The sequence below is a fragment of the Tachysurus vachellii genome, chromosome 24 (assembly GCF_030014155.1).
Source record: "Tachysurus vachellii isolate PV-2020 chromosome 24, HZAU_Pvac_v1, whole genome shotgun sequence".
NCBI lineage: Eukaryota > Metazoa > Chordata > Actinopteri > Siluriformes > Bagridae > Tachysurus > Tachysurus vachellii.
In genome coordinates, this window is record NC_083483.1 from 1,547,923 (window position 1) to 1,555,455 (window position 7,533).

Here is a 7,533-nt window from a genome sequence, read left to right on the forward strand (position 1 = left end):
CACACACACACACACACACACACACACGCCCTCACTTACCTGAGTGTATGACAGTGTATGTAATCTAAAGGTCTAATTGGGTTAAAAACGGGATAAATCTTTCATTTTGTTATTAATCGGTTTACACACTGCTTTGGGAAGCACAGCTACACGTCTTGTCCTTATTAATCAATCAGGGACAAATCGAATCAGAGGTGGTGTTGAGCAAATGTTAATCATAAAGTCCTCATGAACACCTACGTACATTTTAAACTTCACTGACATGTTTAGAGTAAGCGACATTTTGTTCTTGTTGTCGCTCTTTAACAGCTGGAGCTCCTTTAAACCTAGTGGTGAAAAATGGAAACTGCATCCATAACTACTAGAAGTCCACTAGTGGTTGTCCAGAAACAATCATACTGCCCTCAGCTTGGCGGAGGAGCAGCAGACAGGGCAGACAGGGCAGTTAATGACAGGTTTGCAATTTTTCAGATTTGTGTACAAAGGCAAAGTGTAAATGCAGATATTGTGTTTATGTTGAACAGAACCTTTTCTTTTGTATTTCATTGATATATTGTAAAGAGGGAAAAAGGGGATTATGGAGTGGAGAGAGTGAATCACTGTTTCACCATGAAAAAGAGTGTCTGAATACTCACTGTTTCACCATGAAAAAGAGTGTCTGAAACCTGGCAACCCTGGTCAAGCCACTGGCTGGGATTAACGTACACAATGGCTCTGTGAGAAAACATTAGGTTTGATTCCGGTTGATTCTGGACGAGATTTGTGTTTCAGTACTCTTCTTGACATGCCCTTGCTCACTTCCACTCGATTGGAACGTACTCAGGGGAACCCCAACGGGCGAGACTGTAGAGTTCAGTCTTTATTCATATAACCATTATGGTACAATTGACCCCATGATGATTAGTGTCTCCTTTTTGCTGCTAATCACAAACCGAATCTGTATTTACATTGATCGTTATTCAGCTTGATTAAATTTTGTCTCTCAGAATTTCCAACCACTAACTAAGAACAACCAAAGAAATCTCTCCCACAACTTGAAATTCCTACCCAGGAAAATATGTCGTCTAACCATTACATCTGTGGGGAATTAATATAAATATGTAAATACATTATAAAATCACGATCAGCTAGCGTCGGTTCTCAGCTAGCTAGCGTTCATGGAGGTCGCCGTGACACCAGTTTGTAACTCAAAGGTTTGTAAATGACTTTATTCCGAGGTCAGATGTCACTCAAACCTTTAGTTTTAGTATTACATCCGAAGTGGGCGTGGCCTAACTATGAACAATCTCTGGAAGTGCTGAAAACAACACAAAATGCTAGCAGTGCTATCATGATGTGTGAATTCTTGCTTTCACACAAAGCCGCAGCTATGAATACGCAAGTGGTTGTAACAGAAACCTCTTAGAAAGTCATTTATATAGTTTAAATATTATATGTTTGACTCTGAGCTCATCGGGTGCTAAGGAGTGAATAAACTCGTTAGGAAATTTCTTCAGGTGTGTGACGATCATGCCAACAAGTGAGCGAAATGACGTGATCAAGGGCGTGATCAAATTTGGTATCGAAAGCCTCAGTGTAGACCGGATGTACCTCCTACAGGAATGTAAGCTATCGGTAAAACATTCATTTGAAGAGTAAGTGCGTGGCGTTCTGGGAAAACACTTCACTGAACTACAGACGTCCGTGAAACGGAGTGTGAACATTTACACTGCACTGATTCTCACAAAACATTTCTAATTGCGGCCGAAGTTTCCCTCAAGGTTAGACTTACAGTATAGCCTAAATAAAAATAATTCCTTGTTTACCGTGTTTATGATAAGTATTTCTATGTTCTAAGTATTATTATTATTATTATTATTATTATTATTATTATAAGTATTAGCTGTATTCAGCTTCCTCTTTTAGACGATACAAGAGCATACAAACATATGATTCAGTTCAGCACTGATATGATTCGATTCAATTGATTCTTTCCTGAGGTCAGTGAAGGTTACGGTAACATGATAAGCTGCTAACTGAGATAAGGAACCAAATTACTTGAACTAGCAGTGAATTTTGGTTGCTTTTTGGATACAAACTGAAACTTCGGCTCGTCAGAACTTTACATCTGTGGAAAAGTCGAGTTTTTCCCAGACCCCCACACATTTAAAAAAAAAATGAATGCAAATTAGAGAAGTACAATCTGTGTACAAAAGTGCAGTACAAAATACATGTGACATGATGATACTTGAAATATGTTTTCACTGCCAAAATCTGAAAAAGCGAGGGATTATCTCTTGTGCTAGCGTTTACACCGTGCTGTTTGCTGTTGATACGCAGGACAGTTGTATTTATAGTATCACTCATCTGGGTGCGTTCTCGCCATTCGGTGTTGTGTCTGTGTGAAATGCCAAAAGTGCTTCGAGTTTCTGTCTCCGCAGTCTAGTTCAAAGTCCTAGTTTAGAGTATTTTTTCTCTTAACATTTCACTTTGTCCCATTTAGCTGCTAGTGTTAAGTAATAAGGGTCTAAATTTACCATACAAGTCTCGACACAGTTCCTCAGGACCACAAATAATTAGAAGGATTAGCTGGACCACACACAGTCCACATATTTAATTGGCTGAAAGGGCCAAAACTTTGTTCTCAGGGTTAACACGATGTCCGGCGCCATCACCATCTCTCCAAAACATTCCACTGCTGTGCAGAAAAAAAAATACATAAAAAAAATAAAGTAAAGTAAGAAAAAAATGTGATTTAATATTTTAAAAAAAATTCTAATTGATCAACTATGTCTGGTACTTAATTATTTATTGTTTATTACTCTTACTATTATTATATGTAATATTTAAAGTGACTCTGTAGTGAATGTATTATTCACAAGTATCACGTTAGTGAGCTTTTATTTAGAAAGTATAATGACTTCAGTGCACAATCCAGATCATTTTTGTAACTGAAATCTTCTGTAATCTGACCGTTTTATGTGTTTAATTTCCGGGGGAAAAGTGAAGAAAATCTCTGAAGGGTCTCATTAATGCTGAAGGAAACAAACAAACAATATATATATATATATATATATATATATATATATATATATATATAATATCAACTCTCTGAGTAAACATCACTGGATATCATGGATATATTGGAGATACGATCAAATTATATTGCACAAGCCTAATATATATAATTTAAAGGTGCCCTTCCACACAAAACCGTTTTTACTTGTATTTTTTGATATGTGTTAGGTCCATATGTGTTTGTGTTGTGTCGTGAATGTGAAAACGAACTGTTACCTCCCCGGTCAGTTCTAGCCACTTAAAAGAAATAAGCGGAGAAATCAGGTCAATTAGAAAAGCTGCTCAGAGTGACATAGAAATGATCGAGCTCATTACTATTCATGAGCTCTCCCACTTGAGACCGCGCCCCCAGAATTCGTGTAGCTCAGTGAGTTTCCTATACAGCAAGGATGGCTGAACGTCAACGGGTTTGTGAAGAAGCCGTTCTGCCGCAATTCCAGGTGATTGTAAACAAATTTCCTCTAGCCAAGGGTACTTATTGTGCCGAGTGAATGAATAGTCGCGCTCTCATATCCTAGCGGTTAGCCAATCGGAGCCAAGCAGCATAGCTCATGTGAATATTCATGAGAACTGGTGCAAATCGAGCTGAGTCTTCATGCAGGCTTTCTATACCACACTAGAATGGCTTGAAACAAGGTAACCAAGGCATTTTTTCCACAAAAAAAGTTACAGAGTCCATGGTGAACTTCAGACATTACCACAAAAGTAATGAAATACGTGTGGCAGGGCATCTTTAATATAATATCTCTCAGACAGCTCTCTTTTCTCCAAAATTTGGCTTTAGTAATAAAAAAAAAAAAAAAAAAAGCACTTAAAAGTTTCTTTCTTCAGACGATTATTTTCTTCCGGAACTTTTCCCGCTCTCTCTAACAAAATAATAAAAGACAACGTGAAAATGATTGCGGACATGAAACTAAGATGCTGAAGCAGAACAGTGTTATGGCCAGTTTTACTAAAATAAATAACATCGTTTTCATTATTTAAACCACACTCCTATTAGACCAATCAGATTGCCACCAAATCACGGATCAGAGGCCGAATGTGAACGTAGAGTTAGTGCTTGTGTTTCCACCGCTGTTGCCTAAACGTTTCTCCTGCTCAAGTTTGCAAATTTCTATCAAACGAAAATGTGTACGAATGTTTCTCCGTTATCTTACTTACATGATACCCTTAGAGGGTGTGAACTCAGTGACGGTGTCAGAACCTTTCAACGCTGTCCTGATGCTCGTTTCTATAATTCCACTTACATAAGTGTTATAAATCCAAATCTCATTCAGATAGAGATACACGTATTAAAGCTTTGAACTTCTGTGTGGCTTTACAAATGCTGTGTAGTTAGTTTGTTAAACTTTTACAACGTTTACTTACATACGCTGGAGTTACTGCCTGGATTCTTAGGTATAAAAATATAAATATTTAAAAAAAAAAAAAAAAAAAAAATTAATAAACACTCTGACCTCATTTTTGCATTTTGGTAGAACTAGAGACTAGTTGGAGAATTTATTTATTTATTTATTTATTTATTCACTCATTTATTTTAAAGATGCCATACATCCAGAAATATGGTATGTGGTAGCCTAGTTTTTAAGGTGTTGGGCTACCAATCGGAAGGTTCTGAGTTCGATCCCTCAACTGAGTTATTTTTAGGTTGAAATGTATTATCCAATATTAATATTGTGGCGTACAGTATGGTGTTGTGGGAATGTGGGTATTGGCTGATATAAGTTTCAGTAAAAGTAGTATCGTGTCATCTCTTTATTTATTTATGTATATATTTATTTATTTATTTATTTATCCTTTTTGAATGTTTTTTTGTTTTAATTATATAACATATATATATATGTTTATTATTTAATTATATAACATATAATTAAATGAATTGAAAAATTTCTATAAAAACAGCTCTCACTGCCACATACATTAAAACTACTTTTTTTTCTTCCTTTTTTTTTTAAAAATTGGGTCTATTGCAAATTCAGGTAATAGTGAATTCATTAAAAGGGAAAAAAAAACAACACGTAGAATAAAGTCAGTGGATAAATCTACATAGTGAACTTTGCCTTATCACTGTTTGTGAATCTTAAACTCAATCCTAATCCAGGCCTTCGTGGAAAACTGAACCGATCGTGTTTAGTTTGTTTTGTTTTGTTTTGTTTTCTTCAGCTAGAGTTTAGTCTTTGGGATAAATTAGACTTGGATTTGTGTCTAAACCTACAGTATGGCGGATGTCATTGTAAATATCATTCTTGCCTTTTCCACGTTCGGCTCCTTTCAGAACGGTGTATGTTTTTTTTTTTGTTCTGCCGAAAGCGCGCATTATAAACACCGTAAACGTTAAGGACGACGTACACATCTAACTTTATGCGATTTGTGATTGTTACTTTGCTGCAATGTTTGTATTTTTATTCACGTATCTTAACGTGTGTATTTTATAAAACTCGTCGTTTAACAAAAATGCGTTTCATGACGAAAACCGTCTCGATCGTGTGGCATTATTTCAAGTCACTGTTACCGAAACAACGCTGATTATTTTGCTGTGACGGTATTTTATTTCATATATATATATATATATATATATATATATATATATATATATATATATATATACACTGTATATTACATGTCATGCTTTTTATCTGTTTCTAGTTATATATCGTCGCTGTCAGACGGAATCCTCGTATTTCCAAAACCGTTATTTTTCTGGAAATAACTAGCGGGGGTCAAGATTTTTTTTCTTTGAGCCCAGTGTTTTGAAGACATTTACCTCAGAAGACGTGTTGATTCGTTGCGACTCTTCTTGAGGAGAAATATGCCGTGAAGCTCTCCCGCGGAGTGAGGAAGAGGTGGACAGTTGAAGTGTCCAATGGAGTTATGAGATTTGCGCTCAAGCTATTTTCAAGACTTTAGATTGGTTAATAACTTGTAAAAATAACAGACCCACGTGGGGACTGACCAATAGCATCGATATGTGAAAAAATATGAAATTGATTTGGACATACGAGGTTTCCGACCGACAGCGACGATATACTGTATATGGTCAGTGCAATAAGAGATTAAGCACGTTAATATTAGTAGTAAACATTTTGTGAGATGCTGTCAGAGAAAATAAATCAACACCTTTTGACCAATCAGATCAGTTCACACAACAGTGCTGTGCTATAAACTGTATATAACTAATGGTGTTTTGGGGAAAGATAAAACACACACACAGAGTTTTTGTCTCTCCACAAATCCAACAAATCTGCCATTTTATAGGGATTTTTACCTTTTGTTTATGCACTGGAATGTAGGTTTTGTGCTGTCTGAACTCCTGGTGTTGTGTATACTGTACAGCAGGGGGCACAAATTATTACATGAAATCATTACTAGAAGTTTAAACTTAAACAATGTACAACTCATTGTTTATTTGACGTGATTGTTGACACAAAAACCGAATTATGTACTTATTATGGCTAAATAGTAGGATAGTAATTCATTTGAAGTTTTATATGATATGACTCAGCTATTATTAAATAAAAAATAAATCAGTAAATCAGTGTGTGTCATTTCATCTTTGTATCAGTTCTGAATCACTTTCCCAAAGACTTTCATTGTCTCTCTCTCTTTCTGTATGTTCCTCTTTTTATTCCTCTTTGTCTTTCTCTGCGTCTCTTTCTGTGCAAACTGCTGCAGTATCTCTCTCTCTCTTTCTCTCTCTATCTCTCTTTCCCTCTCTGTCTGTCTCCACCCCCCCTCTCTCTCTCTCTCTGTCTTTCTCTCTCTCTCTCTGTCTTTCTGTCTCTCTCTCTCTGTCTCCACCCCCGCTCTCTCTCTCTCTCTCTCTCTCTCTCTCTCTCTCTCTCTCTCTCTCTCTCTCTCTCTCTCTCTCTCTCTCTCTGTCTGTCTGTCTGTCTCCACCCCCTGCTCTCTCTCTCTCTGTCCCCCAACTCTCTCTGTCTCTCTCTCTTTTCTCTCTGTCTCTCTCTCTCTTTTTTCTCTCTCACTTTCTCCCCCTCTCTCTGTCTCTCTCTTTCTCTATCTCTCTCTCTGTGTGTGTCTCTCTCTCTCTCTCGCTCTCTCTCTCTCACTCTCTCTGTCCCCCCAACTCTCTCTGTCTCTCTCTCTTTTCTCTCTCTCTGTGTCTCTCTTTGTCTGTCTTTCTCTCTGTCTCTCTCTCTTTTTCTCTCTCACTCTCTCCCCCCTCTCTCTGTCTTTCTCTTTCTCTATCTCTCTCTCTGTGTGTGTGTCTCTCTCTCCCTCACTCTCTCTGTCCCCCCAACTCTCTCTGTCTCTCTCTCTTTTCTCTCTCTCTCTGTGTCTCTCTTTGTCTGTCTTTCTCTCTGTCTCTCTCTCTTTCTCTATCTCTCTCTCTCTCTCTCTCTCTCTTTTTGTCTCTCACCCCCGCCTCTCTCTCGGTCTCTCTCCCTCTCTCTCTTTTTCTCTCTCACACCCCCTCCCCCCTCTCTAATTTCCCTCTCTTCCCACCTCCCCACACCT